The sequence below is a fragment of the Arvicola amphibius genome, chromosome 5 (genome assembly GCF_903992535.2).
Source record: "Arvicola amphibius chromosome 5, mArvAmp1.2, whole genome shotgun sequence".
In the NCBI taxonomy this organism is placed as follows: domain Eukaryota; kingdom Metazoa; phylum Chordata; class Mammalia; order Rodentia; family Cricetidae; genus Arvicola; species Arvicola amphibius.
This window is the reverse complement of record NC_052051.1, coordinates 9200545-9219205: the sequence shown is the minus strand read 5'-3', so window position 1 is coordinate 9219205 and position 18661 is coordinate 9200545.

The window sequence follows — 18661 nt, the reverse complement described above, 5'->3', positions numbered from 1 at the left end:
GATTTCCGACGTGGCTCTGAACCACTTCCTCCGCTGCATAGGGGACTGGCGGGGTCTTTGTTGGGAGAAAACGGCCCTTGAGAGGCTGATGCAAAATGATGCTGATAGCAGAATCGCTGCGGCACACTGCAGCTGTTCATTCCGTTCTCAGTGCCGGCTGCTATGTTACTCAACTTAGAAATAAAGGAACAGAAGCTAGGCAGTGGCACACATCTTTAATCCCAGCACTTGGGAGACAGAGGCAGGTGGATCTCTGTGAGTTCAAGGCCAGCTTGGTCTACGGAATGAGTTCCAGAAAAGTCACAGAGAAAACCTGTCTCAAAAAAAAAAAAAAAAAGAAAGAAAGAAAGAAAGAAAGAAAAAGACCCAGAAGTCACCATGTCACCATGCTAGTGTCACAGACATATAGTAGTCTAATTATAATGAATGCTTTATAGATCAAATTTAGCCTATTTAATACCTTAAAATAATATATGAAATTAAAGAACTGATATATTGTTAATTCCACCTATATTTAATATATGAATATAATCATTATCTTCTGTGCAATAATTATACAAGTAAAAAAATTAGTGGATTGTGTTTATTAAATAAGATGTTCAGCATGTTAACAAAATAAAAGTTTATTTTAAAAGTAAACCACTGTAAATATCCAATAATCCGAACCATTTCACTGTTGCGGCTTCCGCTTTAGTGGTGCTGGCTCCGTTTCGGTGCACGCTTTTAAACCGAGACACCCAGAAGCCCTGTGTCCTCTGGAGGCTGTGGTCTGATCCCATGGTGAGGCTCCAGCAGCTGGGCGTGGCCTGCACACTTGGCAGACTTTCTCAGTACCACAGTGCTCCTCACACCGGCAAAAGCTTTCATCACGCGCTTGCATTGCTAAAAACATCACGTAAATCTGCCTCAGAGTTATTCAGGAAATAAATATATTTTGCACAATATTACTATCTATGTGTTTGCCCCTTCTTAAATGACATAAACATATAATTATATATTGGATTTTCATTTTAAAACAATATAGGAACAAAAGAATAGAGTGCCCATTTTCTCCTCAGCCTATAGCGTATAGCCCAAATCTGACAAGTTTCCCAGCACTTCTTTTTGTATTATTTTGAGAGAGACACTACAACTTTTTAAGTAATGTAAGTTTTACGTAATTTTGTATAAGGGAGATGGCCCCATACATTTTTGTGCTGAGTTTTTTTCAAAGCATAGAAAAACATTAATGAGCAAGTGTCTTGGGTAATATACTCCACACATCACACTGTTTTAAGCCCTTTTGATGTATTAATTCATTGGATATTGCCGACTATACTGTGAGGCAGGCATATACCTGCTGTTCTCTCACAGAGACAGGAAACACAAGAGTCAAGTTGCTGGAGAGATGACTGAGGCTGGAACTTACACCTTGGGCATCTTGCAATAGAAGAAACGTCAGTGAAGGTGTGTGCGGAATAGCTTACCTCTTCCTAAATTAGTCCCTTACAGTGAACATTTAGACCATTTCTCTTCCCTCCCCCTACTTTAAACACTCAACAGTGGCCCTGCTTGGCTTCACATACTCTGCTTCCAACACTTCAAAACAGAACAACTTGGTGCATTTAAACCTTCTGAGCCAAAAAACAAAACAAAACAAAAACTAAGCAATCCATCAAAAGTCACGCTGGTAGAAGCTGCTTGAGTTTTCCTTTCATTTCAGAAGCCCTCCTTTAAATCCTTTAGTGGAACCTGGGTCTTCCCGAATTCTCCAGCAGGATGCTGGAGACCTCAAGCACGGGACCCTCTCCCATACGGAGATCAGTTACAGCATGCTGATGAATTCTTGCTCTGGTGGCTCCTGGGTCTGAGAACAGAGGAACTAAGACCACGGGACATTCTTTGCCCTTCATAGTGCACAGATGCATGACCTTCCTTCAGCATGTGTAGGGTTTTAACCCTTCTCGGTAGTTAATTGATGATTCCCTCCCGCCTCCAACACAAACCAAGGAAGATTTAATTTCTTAGTCATGTCTTGTGACATTTTGGGTTGTGGCAAGTGAATGGCAGGCCTAGGGCTGTTCGAGCAAGAGGGTAGACTTTCTCACAGTGCACGCAGCGTCTCAGCCTTTTCAGTGAAAGACTACCCAGGGCAAGATGCCTGTAGGTTCGGGGCTGAGAACGGCTCCAACTCAATTATCACGCTCTCCTTGATACTGTTAGCAGTCTTCCTATGGCCAAGCACAGACACTCCTACCCCTGGCTTCCCTAAGGTTCCCATGAATGTTCTTTTTTGCTGAATTATGCTGTAATTGCTTGGGTTCACAGTTATTCCCGTTAAGAAACAGTCTACTGCATGGAGGTTGCTATAGTTCTTGCAGAGGATGGGGCATGGTGGGTCACAATCATCTAAAACTCCAGTTCCAGGGAATCCTATGCCCTCTTCTGACCTCAGTGGGAAGCAGACACACAGGGCACATGCCCATGCCTGCAGGCAAAATCCTCATATACGTAAAATAAAATACATAAATCTTAAATAATAAACCATCTAGACAATAAGACAAAATGGATGCTATAAGAATTCAAACTGATAAGGAGTTCAGCAGACACTGAACTAGAAGCTGGGGAGATAGTTCAGTTGGTAGAGGGATTCCACAGAAGCAGAAACACCCTAGTACAAGCCCCAGAACTCAATTAAAAAGCCATTTGTGTCATGGAATGCTTTCAATGCCAGCTCAGGGAGTGGAGTTGGGGGAGGAGTCAGAGACAGGCAGGTGGATCCCTGGAGCTCACTCCTCAGATAAGCTAGCCTTAATGGTGATTCCTGCCACAAGGTGGAGGGCTCCTGATGAATGATACCTGAGATTGTCATCTGCTCGCTCTCTCTCCTCTCTCTCTCTCTCTCTCTCTCTCTCTCTCTCTCTCTCTCTCTCTCTCTCTCTCCACACACACACACACACACACACACATACACACACACACACACACACACACACACTAGGAGCTAAGCCACAGACAAAAGCATGGTTTTGGTTTTTATCTGAAAAGTGAAAGACCATCAAAGACAGCAGAAGATGAGGAAGACGTTCTTTGCAGTGTTTCCTCTTCCGGTATGTCGTCTCTTTGACACACCAATCACCATGCATGCACTTCCTGTTGTCTTTCCAGGACACCCTTTCTCCAAGCCTCTAGTGTCCTCTGTCTGTACCCTTTCCTTGCTGGCTCTTTCTGCTTCTGTTGGTTCTCAGGCATGGCTGCAATGCCAGTCACTCATGTCATGCCTCAGACCAATGGAATGAGAAACATGGAGGTGGCCATGGTGGGTTTTTCACAAGCTCTCTGGTAAGCGATGATTCAGATTTCTAAAACGTCAAGTCTAACCATTTCTTCTCTACTTTAAAAGTTTCCACTTTCGCCGGGCGGTGGTGGCGCACGCCTTTAATCCCAGCACTCGGGAGGCAGAGGCAGGCGGATCTCTGTGAGTTCGAGACCAGCCTGGTCTACAAGAGCTAGTTCCAGGACAGGCTCCAAAGCCACAGAGAAACCCTGTCTCGAAAAACGAAAAAAAAAAAAAAAAAGGTTCCACTTTCGAGGCCTACAGCCTTTGGTGAATACCAGGGACCTGGAGGAAATGGTGCATTTTTAAATTTAGAGTTGTATGTATTCTCCTTTGCATGGATTTTCCTAACCTGCTTCATCAGTTAGCAATGTCCTCAGTCTCAGCTACTCAGACGTCCTTGCTTTGGCCCATGCTCTTTCACTGCTCCTTTCCTGTGCTCTGCAATCCTTTTCCTTCCACCTTTAATCATCTCAGACTTGCATTTCATGGCCCAGCTCTCATATCCTTTCTTGGTGTTCACATAGACCTAGTGATCTTTCTCTAGTCTTCATGGTGACTGTATTTCCACAAATCCCAATGTAGAGAGAATCCTGTTGCTTAAGTCTAGACCTGCTTTTCTACAAATACGTATGTATTTTAACCCAACCTTTTTTATTTCACTGTTGGCTGAAAATTCTTGGTTTTGTCATTTTGATTACTTCCAGGTTAAGTCTCAATGGTATTGAGGTTACAGGGTCCATCTTTCCTTGGCTCTATGATCTTCAGAGAATATGATGAGGAGGTTATTCAAGAGCAAGAGAGGAACTTCCAGGACTCAAGCTATCCTTGGGCCCCACTGACCTTCAATGCAGGGAGGAGTACTTGAAGGTCATGGTTTCCAGTCTCCTTCTCATGCCTGGCCTCACTCTGTTCTTTATCTGTTTCCTGTGTCTTTGCATATATCCAGGCTCCCTGGGAGCTTGAGAACTCTTGGCAACACTGGTATGACAAGACCTCTGTGTCTCTGCCTGTCCTTAGGGCTCTCTATATAGGGATGACCCTCAGCACTTACCAGAAGCTGTGTTTCTTAAGTATCATCTTGTAGCAGTGTCGCACCGGGTGTGGGAGGTGGGAGGAAGTGCGTTATATGTCCTCTTGATGGGGATTTTTCTGAACGTAGCTGGTGACAGCTCTCCCACCCAGCTTCCCTCTTCCAAGGTTGCTACACTCGAGGGACAAAGGGTAATGCGGTTTCTTGGACAACTGCCCAAGGCTTTGGTTTTGTTCAAAACTTTTTCCCATTACTGTCACAGCTTAAAAATCTCCTTCCTGGATGAGACCAAGGCTGCACAATTATCTCCCTTCCTTTATTTTCTAGCTAAGGTATAAATCACAGCGGTCCTCCAAATTTTAGCATTGATTGTTAGCATCCAAATATCTCTGCCAGATTTCTGAAAATCAAGCCTTTTGGTTTTTCACTGAATTATCTGTTTTATGTCTGCCATCAGTTGCAAACTGGTTCTGGTTTTGTTTTGCTCTTAGCATGCATCTGCCTTCCCCTGGGGAGTGTGCGTGGAAGTGACAGACACGCGGTGCATGGCGGGAAACGCGCCGATGCTGCACTATGGCAGGGTCTCCGATGCACGATAGCATCTATCATTCCGAGTCTTCATTGTCACCTTACCTGTGAGCCGGGAGCCTTTCTGTCATCGTCTCAGGAGAGACCCTTCTGGCGACACTCTTAAGTGCTCAATTTATCAATAAACAAATACTTATTGAGTGCCACTTTGTGTAAGACACTGGGCTGGTTAGTGGGGATTGCATTGATCAATCCAGAGTCAAGACGTTGATGAAGCTTGTGTCTAGCTAGAAAGAGGGCGGGTATCAAATCCCAGCACAGAGAATTTAGCGGGCACTGTCTCTTTGTTTGCCATTTGTGTCTTCTACTTTTGGAGGCATGTGACACAGGTTCCCCGATTTTCTTCTGGGGAAGGACCCCCTGGACATAAATAAGTAAACATGAAATGGGCAATGATATCTGAGTAAGAGGCTTACTCCATTAGGGAGCAGCAGAAAACTCAGAAGGAGGTAGGGCCCAGAGCGCAGCTTGTTCAAAACACAGAGTGAAGGTCCGTTTGGCTTGGAGACAGGAACGCGGAGGTGGGGAGAGAAATGTCTGAATGATGAGCTGGTGAGTGGACAGGAAGCAGACTAGGCATCTTAATGTTTATTAAATAAATCCATGAACAAATGGGCTCCGAGAAAGCGGAGCCCTTGACTTCTGCTCCGAGTTAAGCCTCCCGGTTGCCTAGAATCTGTGGCTGTGGCAGGCATACTGACTCTTTCAATGATGCGCACTGTAATCGCAAACCGGTGACAGGGCGAAGGAAGAGCTGGCGAAGCTCTCGAGCTCCTCGGGTGCAAAACCTTGCTTGCGTCTTCTCTATAGCTGCATCATCACGGCACTTCCCCCTTCATCCCTCGGCATCTTCCAGAGAGCCAAGGCATGCTGGGAGTGAGAGGGCATTCCTGTATCCCGTGTCCAGCATCAAAGGACAGCAAGAGATCAACTGAAGGACGGGGCTGACTTGAGGCCTGGTCAGAAGACTTTGACAAACCCTTAGGCCCATCTTATTGGGGAAGAGTTTCTTTGGAGGGACGGTTCCAGGGCATGGTCGCCCTTTGCCATACTGAATCAAAAAAGCTGTGAATGACTTAATCCGGCCGGGGCTTACAGATGCCAAGCAGGAGGGTCAGCTTCAGGACCACTGCTCTGAGTCAGTATGCCAGAGATTCGAGGAGAATCCCGGGCCGTACACAGCGGGTTTGATGGCAGGTATCCAATTGGAACAGCAAGGATGCTGCCCTCCCCCTGTTCCTCCATGGCTCTAATAAAAGTCAGATGGGGGAACTGATCAGATTGCTCTCTTGGCCCAGACCCCCTTTAAATCAAACAGAGGTCTATTTTGGCTCTCTATGTTAAGCAGACCCAGAGACCTGACATTTTGTGTTTATTTGAAATGATAAGCTTAATCATGAACGAAATGTTAAGAGAGATGATGGAACTGGCCACAGTAAGGTCACATCATGTCCCTGCCAAGCACAATACAGCTCCTCGCCTCCGCCAGGTTGCCAGGCCCTGCCACAGGGGGCCTGAGGCGCTGGCAAATGGGGACCAGAGTCTGTCTATGTGATAATTAGTCCACGGTTCTCGGCAGAGACTGCCAAATCTGCCATATGGTAGTTTTATGACCTGGACTGCTGTTATCTCTAGAGAAAGCTAACATCATAATCTCATTTCCTCGTTATCTGTGATGAGAACTTGAACCTTCCACAGGGCAAGCATGCAAGGGGCTGAGTGAGCCTCGGATTCCAGAGCCTGAAGATGTTACTGCTGAGCTCCAAGAGAGGAAGTGTCAAGGCTAACAATGGTTGCCCTCAGAGGTGCCCTCGGGGTTTCTAGGAAGCCTGAGTTGTGCATTTATATGGACCCAAACAGGGATGATCTCTGGCAGTGTCGCAGCCAGGGTTCAGTCTGTCCTCCTGATGAATGTTTTAGGAACAGACAGGCCAAGGGTATCCTTTATGATTTATTTTGTTGTTTTTACTTATGTGTAGTTATGTGTGTCTCTGTGTATATTTGCACATAAGCACAGACGCCCATGGAGGCCAGAGGGTTACGGGTGGTTGTAAGCCACCTGATATGAGTACGGGAGTGAACTTTCAGTCCTCTGGAAGAGCAGCCGATGCTCTTAACAGCTTGGCCATTCCTCTAGCCCCCCAGCCAAGGGTTCTCAACCAGAGTTTTCTACAGTGTCACAGGGAGGGTTTCCAGAGGGATCAGATACTTCAATGAATTCCCAAAAGGACTTTATTAAGAGGGGAGGCTTCAACATGATCCACACTGCCATCCCTAAGAATGGCAGACCATCATATTTTCTCAGTGAGCTCTTCTATGGAGGAGAAAGACTGTGGGTGACTCCTAAGTCCACATCCAGTGTCCCTGACTGCACAGTTTGTCTCCTGCTGAAGGAGGGGTTTGACAGAAGAGGAGGCTGCAACAGCGGGAATGGCCACAGCCTCACAGGTGTAAGAAAAAAGCTTACAACCTCAGACACTCTCTAAGTTAATTTCTCTTGTGAGATTTGGGGTGAAGACTGCCCACTGTCTTGTTCCTAATATTTTTTCCCTTTCTTCTTTTTTCAGGGTAACTATGAGCGCAGTTAAAGGTCACACTTCACGGTCGTGTGTGTAGCTAGCAGTGGCCACGCGGTGCCTTCTGGTTGATAAGATGCTCGTGGCAGTTAGAGGGCCAAGAGAACAGTGCAGCCAGTGACTGAGTTTTTGTTTTGTTTTCCTGGAATGCTGATCCAGCAGTCGGCATTCTAGCAGCCGCAGAAGACTTCCAGAAAGAACTTGAAGCTGGAAGCCTTGGTCTAAGGATGTGAGAGCAGAAATAGGTGAGCTGGAGTTCCTGGAGAGAGAGCCACCTTGTCCATCAGTCCCCAGATGTCTACTGGTTGTAGTCTTCTGCTTACTGCAGTGCTCTGCAACAGAGCGCCTGCATCTCTATCTCTTCCTCACTTTATGTGCACACAAGTTTATCTGTTAATATATTATTTAGATGTATATACACTTGTGCAATACATCTTATCATTTTATGTTGTCGTTGCATGATACACATACATATTTTGAATTTTTAATTCATATCTCCCATAGTCTTTCAAAAATTACATGCTAAAATTGAGGTCAATTGTTGCGCAATGAACAGGACACACACTTTTTTTTTTAAAGGCATGATGTTACAAGCTCTGCTTCCTATGCACACCTGGTGTGACCCAAGTTTGGTCAGGGCAGGACATCAGTTGCCGAGTGGCGTACTACGAGAACATCGCGTACAAGCTGGCCAGCTCGCTGGGACAGAATCCTGTCCTGGTGCCAAGAGGGACTGGAGATGGGCTTGGCACACGAACGAGGTCAGAGTGTCCATAGTCACAGGAGTTCCCAGGCAGGACCACAGCCGGCCCCTCATCCATCTTGAGCCTGGCAACTCTTATCAGTTGATCTTGTCAGGCTGTTTTCTACAGAAATAGCCTGGTTGTGTGAACTGGATCACATGACTGGCGATGAATCACCCTCATCATCCCTTGGTATTTTGAAAACTGATGAAACGGCCGGTTCTTGGCTTCTTACTTTGTATGCAAATGATGAATTATAGATGGAAGCGAGGAGAAGGTTGTCTCTAGCTTGCTGGCTTGCAGCAAAGCGGATGAGAGGAAGCTCGCTGCCGCTCTTGACTATTTATTGTGACATTGCTGAGAAAGATTCAAACCCCAAAGACTCTGGTCCTCTTGGGACATTGTTAGCCTTCTGCAGGAATTATTAAAATGTACAGAACTGTAGAAGCTGTGCTTTATAATAATTAATCAGGGTCTGTTGATTAATAAAGCTCATATTTTAGTCTCGATGATTCAGGGGATCATCCGAAGGACGGCGTCCTTGTCACCTTGATTAAGAAACCCGACTTCGCAGTGGAGAGGAGAGCAGAGACAGTTGCGCTTCCTCCGTCTCCCCATAAAATAAATATTGAATGAGAATATTAACTCCTTAACCTTGGCAACAATTTGTAATTTTCATAAGGGGGAAAACTCGCATATTCAGCAAATAAATCGCTGTGGGGATTTCAGGAAAACAAATTGGAGGGGATGAAGAATGCTGCCATATGAATTCTGTCACTTTTATGGGCCAGAATGATTAATTTGTTTGTTTGGGTCCCTCAATTAAGGCCACAAATAGAGTAAGGTGTCGGGAGCAAGTTAGCAGTATCGTCTGGCAGGGAACAGTCAACTGCTGGGGAGAAGGAGAAGCTGTGGGGGGGACGTGAATGGCTGCCCCCAACCTTGAGCCTCAGGACCACACTAGACCCACTCTACCTGGAGTTAGCTGATGAAGCTGTAATTTCCCTCTGTTAATAGTCTGAAGCTTGCTTTAACTGATAGCCCTTTCTCTGCACAGCTACACTGGAAGAACATGAGTCGGAATTAGCAGGGCCAACCAGAGATGCTCCTGGGTTATCTAATTATTTTGAACTCAATTTGACCAGGACTAGAGAGAAAATAAACAACCCATGAACTATTTACCTTGCTAGCTAGATGGTTTCTTTTGTCTGTGGAAATTAAAAATAAGAAGAACAGAGAAGGAAGGAAAAAGCCAAAGCCTTAGAGGCCAGCACCAAATCCCTGGGTTTTGTAATTTTACAGTCACCTGGGGCCCGAGATGTATCTCTCTCCTCCTTTGACCTTCTACACTGCTACACGGGGGATAATGTCTGTGGAAATATTTGCCACTGTGTGTATTAAGCTTGCTGTTTTCTGGGCCAGCTCAGCTTAAAACTCACTGCCTGGGGACCCTGGATAATCCACGTTTTTGTTTATGAGCATTAATGGTCCACTTGCAGGCTCCCAGGCCAGGCCATCCCTGGACAGGGGGTTGACGATTTCATGCGATTGTTTTTAATTTTACTCCAGCATTGACTTTTCTGAAGGAAACGCGTGCATTAGTGTGTTAGTGGCGTGGAAAGAGGAGAGGTAAGGGAAACAGATGTGTTTCATATTTTTTCTCAGAAGAAAATGAACAAAGGGCAGAGAATGCTCTTTCAAGTGGTGGGAAGATCTAGAATTTTCTGCAGTTCTTGCTATCTGATCTACCTGGCTTTGCCCCTTTTCCAGCAATGTGGCTCTGATCAACTTCCTTTATCTCCTTGAATCTGACTTCTTGTTTGAAAAGAAAGTCTTCTGTTACTATTTGCTCCCTCCCTCCTTCCTTCTTTCCTTCCTTCCTTCCTTCCTTCCTTCCTTCCTTCCTTCCTTCCTTTCTTTCTTTCTTTCTTTCTTTCTTCTTGTTTTTCAAACAGGGTTTCTCTATAGCTTTGGAGCCTGTCCCGGAACTAGCTCTTGTAGACCAGGATGGCCTCAAACTCAGAGATCCGCCTGCCTCTGACTCCCAGGTGCTGAGATTAAAGTCATGTACCACCACTGCCTTGCTTACTATAAGGCTGATGTCAGGATAAAGGGCAACTCTATAATGTATTGCTCATAGCACGTGGCATGTATTTAAGTATGCAAAAATGCTAGAATATGTTGATGAGGGTAGTGAAGGGGGTGTGACTGTGTGGATTGTTACATGTTGAGAACGAAAGAAGAAAAGACAGAGAAAAGGACAATGAGGGAGTTAGCAGGAGATTGGCTCGGGAGTCATGGGAGGCAGACGAGAGCAGGCGAGGAAGCATGTCTCTTTATGTGATCCATGATAGAGCTGGAGGAGGATGGGATTTGCGCCTCAGGCTCCTTTATTGAGCTATACATTTTTCTCTGCTCTTCTCTCTGCCTCTCCCCTCCCCTTCAACCCTCTCCCATGGTCCCCATGCTCCCAATTCACTCAGGAGATATTGTCTTTTTTCTGCTTTTCATATAGATTACATCCATGTATGTCTCTCTTAGGGTCCTCTTTGTTGTCTAAGTTCTCTGGGATTGTGGTTTGTAGGCTGGTTTCCTTTGCTTTATGTTTAAAAATTACTTATGAATGAGTACGTATGATAATTGTCTTTCTGGGTCTGGAGTACCTCACTCAATATGATGTTTTCTAGCTCCATCCATTTGCGTGCAAATTTCAAGATGTCATTATTTTTTTCTGCTGTGTAGTACTCCACTGTGTAAATGTACCACATTTTGAGGAATCTAAAATGGTTGAAAGACACTTAAGGAAAGGCTCAACATCCTTAATCATCAGAGAAATGCAAATCAAAACAACTCTAAGATTCCATCTTACACCTGTAAGAATAGCCAAGATCAAAAACACTGATGACAACTTATGCTGGAGAGGTTGTGGGGAAAAGGGAACACTCCTGCATTGCTGGTGGAAGTGCAAGCTGGTTCAGCCCCTTTGGATATGGTGATTTCTCAGAAAACTAGGAAACAACCTTCCTCAAGACCCAGCAATACCACTTTTAGGTATATATCCAAAGGATGCTCAATCGTGCCACAAGGACATGTGCTCAACTATGTTCATAGCAGCTTTGTTTGTCATAGCCGGAACCTGGAAACAACCTAAATGTCCCTCGACCAAAGAATGGATAAGGAAAATGTGGTACATTTACACAATGGAGTCTTCATGCTTGCACAATGAGTGCCTTATTAACTGAACCATCTCCCCAACCCTATGAAGGTAAGTTTTGAAGGTCCACACTCATAAACTTTTATAGAACATGATGAGTAAGTGGTGAGACTCTTCATTAAAATAATCACCATCTGTTAACTTTTATTTTACAGTATCAGGAATCAAACCGAAGGTCTTCTGTAAAAGAGACTCGTGCTCTACCATGGAGGGATGCCCTCCACTCCTCTAGTGTCTGTTTAGCCTGTGGGAAGAAGAGTTCCTTTTCAAAACAGAGACCAGAATGTCAGCATGTGACTTCATCTGCAGGCAATATTCCTTTCTGTCACTTAGAGGAAGCTTTGCTTTGGGGAGAGTCACACCCAGGAGCGACGTCCCTACCACCTTGAAATTGTTCTCAGCTGTCAACCAGACATTTCTGCTGCCCCCTTTCCCATCTCCTGTTCCTCTTCTCCAGGGGCAATTGACTTAAGTTCCCTGTGGGAATGGTCCTTCTCTTTTGTGGTTCGTGGAGTTGTTTTGACGATCTGGTAAGATGGGTAACATAAACCTCTTTAAACAGCGTCAAGCTCACAATTACATTAGAAATGCTAATTTTCAGAGTTCTCATTTTTTTCTTAACACAGTTCAAGTGATGCTTAAAATAATAAATTTGCCATTGTTAAATCATCCTTTAATTGTTATAGAATTTAGAGTATTGTCATTTTTGATCAATATATAAAGCTTTAGTTAATATCCTTGTAAGTACGTGTGTGCTGCTCTGATAACTTCTTTTGGATAAATTACCAGAAGGGAGTGATTTATTATTTTTGTTGTATATTCAGAGGATGTGAATGATTGTAAGCCTCTCACATATCTCAAACTTGGTTTCAAATAAGGAATAAATCATTTTATACTTTCAATCCTCATAGAAGATATCAGCTTTTAGTAATGTCTACTACGCCTTAGTCATTCTACATTGAAGGAATTTCCCTATTTGGGGGCAGAGGGTTTTTTTTCCAAGAAGCAGTTAGAACTCCCACAGGCACCCAGCTCTGTGTTGCCTTGAAGCCAACATATTGCCATGCTGCCCTAGTGGAATGCCCAGGTATGTCTAGACCCTGAGTGGAGAGCAGGCTTCGGGGATGCCTCCCTGGCAGCTGTGGGGCTCAGAAATGGAGATCCAGACCCTGAAGCTATGTCAGCATGGGACTAACACTTACAGCATAGGGAGCTCCATGAGCCTTGTGCACTGACTCGGCCCTGGGCCACTTCTGCATGTCACCTGGAGCACTGTACACAGCTGCCTGCCCTAGACGTGCCTGCATTTTTCCCACAAAGGCTGCGCATGACCCAATAACACGATAATAAATTACCTTCTTGCTATAATCAACCCAAATATGTCAGCATGGTCTGCAGAGAGACCCCTAGTGTTTACACACGCTGTCTCCCACCCCTCTCTGTCCATCTGCTGGGTGGAAATCTGATACTCCTTTGTTTCAATGGTTGTTACTGAATATCAGAATATTTTCACACATGTCCGGATTGACTAGATCTTGTATGTACTTCCCTCTCCAGAGAAGATGCTCTTGTTTCTCTACAGAAGATGAAGCCGGAGACTCAGCAGAGCAGGGTGACATGACAGAGGTCGTGGCTCTTGGGAAGAAGCGTCATTTCCCTTCTTTCTGTCCACTCTCCTGCCTTTTTCACCTGGATCATAAGTGACATTTTCTGTGTAAGTTGCATATGCTACACAATTTCCTAAAGACTTCCCATGTATGGTGGGAACCTTTATAAACGTTTATAAACTACAAAGATCCAAGAGGCAGCCCAGCAACAAATGAGGAAAGCAATCTATAGCAAGGCCATGAACTTACCGGAGGGCACCTCCCTAGGAAGAGGGGAATTGGAATGGAGACCCAGGCTGGCTAATTCCAGAGACATAGCTTATACATTATTTCCGTATTGAGTCAACATTTCTAAATACTACAAAACCCTAATTACAATGATTATATAAATAGATGCGCCAAATCGTTAATGAAGCCTTACCAACTCCCCTGTCTGTTACAGGGCATGGTTGTTTAGGGGCAGTGGTCCTCAACCTTCCTAATGCTGCAACCCTTTAATACCTCATGTTGTTGTGTCCCACAACCATACAGTTATTCCATTGCTATTTCATAACCGTAATTGTGCTGCTGTTAAGATTTTTCATGTAACTATCTGGTATGCAGGATATCTGATACGCAACCACCTTCCAAAGGGGTTATGACCTATAGGTTGAGAAGCACTGTAGGAGTCTATGAGACTAGCATGTCACATTCTATATTTCAGTCAAGTTCAAGGTTTTGTGGAGATTCCTGCTATAACTTATTAAAATGAGGCAGGGGGAAAACTGAGGAAGGGGTCATTCGTTCGTGGTGGGTTTCATTGACTGATGCCAGTGCCAGCGCTGGCTTCGGCCCTGCTCCTGTTTCTCCAAGTGCTAATAGCGAGATTCGGTCCCCACAACCCTATTACTGGTGGCAGTGGAATATAATCAGGCAGAACCTGCAGGATAAGTCAAAAGATTAAATTAAGTTGGGATTTGAATCCCCACTAAACAAGAATCAAACAAAGATTAGATTTCTGGACCCTGGTCTCAGAATGGCTTTCAAGGGCTTCTCTCAAACAACAACAAAAATATATCATTATTCACTTCGACCATGACCATGGGCATGTTAAAGGAAATGCAGACAGAGAGAGATGAGGGAGGCCAAGGACCGACCCACAATGGAGTTGAGTTCTGCGTCCCAAGAGTGCGCTCGCTTCCCAGAGCTTATTTGTTTCCTGACCTATTCAGAAGGCCGGCATCAGATTCAAACCCAGAAACACAGAAACTGTAGCATCTGAGAGATCCACCACTCGGCTCTTGGCCTGTCTGCATGTAAGTGAAGTCAGCGCGAGGCTTGTTTGGGTTTGGAAAAAAAAAATCACTGACAAAAATTTCAAGAAAGTTTCCATTTGGGTTAGAGTTGGCAGTCAAGATGGGTTGTGGGGAGAACGTTTCTCATCCTTGGGTTTCCCTTCATCTATTTTCTGGTTTTTGTTGATGGATTTCTGTTCCTAAATAAAATACACATCATTGCCAAATTACATGCAATTGACTAGTTTCCCATTGTAACAGCAGCTCTTGATGTGGTGATTTGTCTGAACACAAAGATTAATTCTTTTTTAAATGTATTTTTAAAAATTTCACATCATATCCACCTCTCCCTTTTTTTCCAACTCTTTTTATTCTCCACCCCACCCACCCTGCTCTCTCAAGTTCACGACCACTATTTCTTTAATTATTATCACTATATGTGTACTATGTAACTGTATAAAAGCAACTTTCTGACTCCATTTAAAGGTGCTTATGTGTTTGTTTTTAGAATTGACCACTTGGTATTGGTAATCAGTTAGATCAGTTAGGGAGTTCATCCCTAAGAGAGACTGTTTCTCTTTCTCTCTCTCTCTCTCTCTCTCTCTCTCTCTCTCTCTCTCTCTCTCTCTCTCTCTCTCTCTCTCTCTCTCTCTCTCTCTGTCTCTCTCTCTCTCTCTCTCTCTCTCTCTCTCTCTCTCTCTCTCTCTCTCTCTTCTCTCAGAAGGTATTAATTGTTTAGCTCTTTACCTAGGGATGGGGCTTTCTGAGCTTTCCCCCATCCATGTTGGCATGTTAACTGGTGTTGTTATTGATCGGGTCTTGTTTAGGTGAGCATATTGCTGAAATTTCTTGGGAGCCAGCTCCCTGTCCTATCTGAAGGACACATCTTGCAGCAGACTGTATGGTCTTCTTTTAGCCTTTCTTCCACCTCTTCTGCTATGTTCCTCCAGTCGTAGATGTTCCGATCATGTCATAGGCGTGTCAGCTGGGGCTGACCTCCAGGTGTTCTCTGGATTTTGCCCAGTTGTGGATTTCTGTACTGGTCTCTGGTGCAAAAAGGAAGTGTCTTTTTATGAGGACTGAGAGCCTTCTTATCAGTGTAATTTCTAGCTGCATTCTGAATACTTATCCTTACACCCAAGGACTGATTCTTGACAATAAATCACCATCCAGGTGGTTTCTACAAGAGCCACACTTTGTAAAGGAAATGGTCAAAATTGACAATAAGATATGTAAATGGGTTGTTCAGGATGCATTATTCACAACAGGAAAAATTGAACAATTTAAATCTTCAATAGTCAGGCAATCGAATATTGATGGTGGTTCTCCCCATTCGAAGCGTTTGTCCAGGCTCCTCCGTTTCTCCTGCCGTGGCTTGAAGGGTCACGTGTTTCGTGGACATGTATTCATGCCATGTCAGGGTCTCTTCTCTGGGGATTTTATTCTTCTTACATTCCTTAGCATGAGGCTTAATTATCTTGCAAGGATGGGGTAAAACAGGGCTGCGGTGAGCAAAGTCACCAAGTGTCGGCTCAGCCAATGTCCAGATTTCTACATATCAACACACTTCCGTAGCGTGTAGAATCTGCCGACGCCAGAAGCCGATCTGTTCTAGAGTGCGGAAGTCAGTAGCAGTTCCAATAGAAAGGATACCTAAGATGTATGACAAACAGCATGTGCTGGGCACACCCCTCAGAACATGCCCCGTCACGCCGACCTGAAAACGACTGCCAGGGCAGATTCCCGGCAGTTTCCTCTCAGATGAGGGTCTGAGATTTGATAGAGAGGGCTGGGAGGAGCGTGCCTCATGATCAGACTCTCACTGCTCGTCAGCGGGGAGGTTTGGGGTTCATACCCTAACGGCTTGATGTTGCCACGTTCCTAGTGCTTACCTAGTCCTGAGTCCATTTTACAGCAGACATTCCCATTCCCCGCCCTTATGCCGAGTTGAGAAGTGAGACGTTTCTCCAGTTTGCACTCATTTTGTGCCGAGGGTTCATCACTATTTCAAGTCTTCACTTTGTGCGTCCACTCCTGTGTGAGCGAGCGAGCGAGCGTGTGTGCACCCTGCGCTGTGGCGTGCACACGGGACTCAGAGGACAAGCTCAGCTGCCGGTTCTTATCTTCCATCTCATTTCAGTCAGAGCCTCTCTATTGTTCACTATGCATAGGCCAGACAAGCTGGCCTGGAAACTTCTGGGGGTGCTTGCCTCAGCCTCCGTCTTTCCGCAGGAGTGCAGGTGAGCCCCACCACAGCCATAGTGGATGCTGCATGCCCGTCCGAGATCAAGTCTTCATGCTTGCCCAGAAGTGCTTTGCCCACGGAGCCGTCTCTCCGAGCCCTCCGCTCTTCATCTGTGGTCACTTCTCTTCAGTTTCAGAGTTAGCCATTACCAGTCAAGTGTCTGCACCTCTCCCTGGCCGACAGAGGCATGGGATCCCAGCTAGCCGGAAGGATTCCATCTCACGGCAGGAGCAGGCCGTGAGGTGTGCTGTGTTCCTGCGCTGTTTGCATACCGGTCCTATAGTTTCTCCTTTATTGTGTGCTCTGTCATACATTCTTCCTGTGAACTGCCTCTCCCCTCCCCCACCTTCTTGCTTTCCTCGGACATGGTGGGTTTCTGTTGTTGGCGTCTGAAGACTTTTCATAGGCTCACCTGCTAATGTGGACCTGCGCTCAAGAACAAAGGTCCCTTCTGCCTGAGAGGCTAGCTCTTCCTTCGTGCTCCCCAAATTAAAAATAATGGTGAAAACAGACTTCGGGGTGCTTTTGGTATGCAGTCGCTGTGAGAAGTGCCACGTGTGCATTCTTTACAGATGAGGGAACTGGTGGAGGGGACAAGCTGACGAGAAAGTGGAGATGGATGGTGTCCACAGAACTCCAAACACACAGAGCCGGGTTCCAGTGGCTCATCCTTAGGAGAGGTTTAGGTCACTCATGTCTCCGACTCAAAACAAAGCCCGGTCAAAGGAAAGGCCATGGGAGACTTATCATCGGCCAAGCATCCTGCTATAGAAGGAAGCGCCCCTTTAGCCCCTGAGCCCATCGACAGGTATGCATTCCAACATCTGTCAGGGACACGCCTTTCTGGGTCTTCCTGCCGTCTCTTCGCCCAGCACCGCTCCTGCCTCGGCTAGAATGAGACTGCTCAGAAAGGGGGCTCTGACAAGCTCGTCTACGTGTTCCCCGACTCCAGCCACCGATTATCCCTTAATTTTCCTCCAGGCTCTCCTAAGTGCCAGAAATTATATTCCTGCGGTTTCTTGTGCATTATGTCACCCTGTTAGAATGCAAATCCCCATGACCCTCTTGTTCACCTCAGCGTTTCCCCGCACATGTAACTGTTTCTGACACAGCGCAGATGCTCACATTTGCTTAACACATAAATAGAAGAATGCATTTTTACCAGCTTATAACTCGCGCAACACACAGCTCTTGGTCGCGCCTGTGTGACAGTCGCTAGGTGACTTCTCTGAGGACAGTTCTGTCATTTCATCTGGAAAATAGGAGCAGATGCATCCCTTCCTTCACGGCACCCTTTTAGACTTCCGTGGGCAGTGCACATAGAGCGCTTGAAGGGTCTCTGATTGGAGTCGGTTCTGCTGGAGGGGTGGGCAGAAGGGAATCCCCACTTCTGTCTTTATTCATCAGCTGTTGGAGCAGCCTCCCCTTCACTTCACTTGTATGCACAAAAATACAAAACTGTGTAGTCATGGATTGCAAAGGAGAATTTAAAAAAATACTAGAAATTTAATAGATTTGGAAACTGGGTAGAATATATAAAATTAGATCTTCAACATCCTGTATTGATGTAAATTTACAATGTTAGGATTCTTTGGCTCTGAGTTGGATTCCATATCAAACAAACTAACGCACAAAAATATACTCAATTCACTAAAACAGCCAGGACAGTCTGGCAGGGCCGATCCGTCAGCTCCGAGACGTTGGCAGCCTCTGTCTCTCTCTAGCTCCCAGCTCTGCTTCCCTGAGTCGACGTCACACTGAAGCTGGTCATTTCTCTTCACACACTTCCTCTCTGACATCAGACTCTCTGCCTTTCATGTAAGAGTGTCTGTGACCTGAGAGGACAGGTCCTTCCTTGTCCCCAGTAAGAGCTTCTAGACTGTGTCTGGCTGCCCTGGCATTGGCACGTGACCCTTGGTAATCAAAGCAGCCACAAAAATAAGTGGTTTTGCTGGGCCAGGACTAGAGGATGTGTTGGAGCTGTAAGTCAAGAGTAGATTCCACTGTTTAGCCTGAGATTGGAGGAGGTCTGACTCCTGCCAGAACTAAGGGCTGTTATTACCAA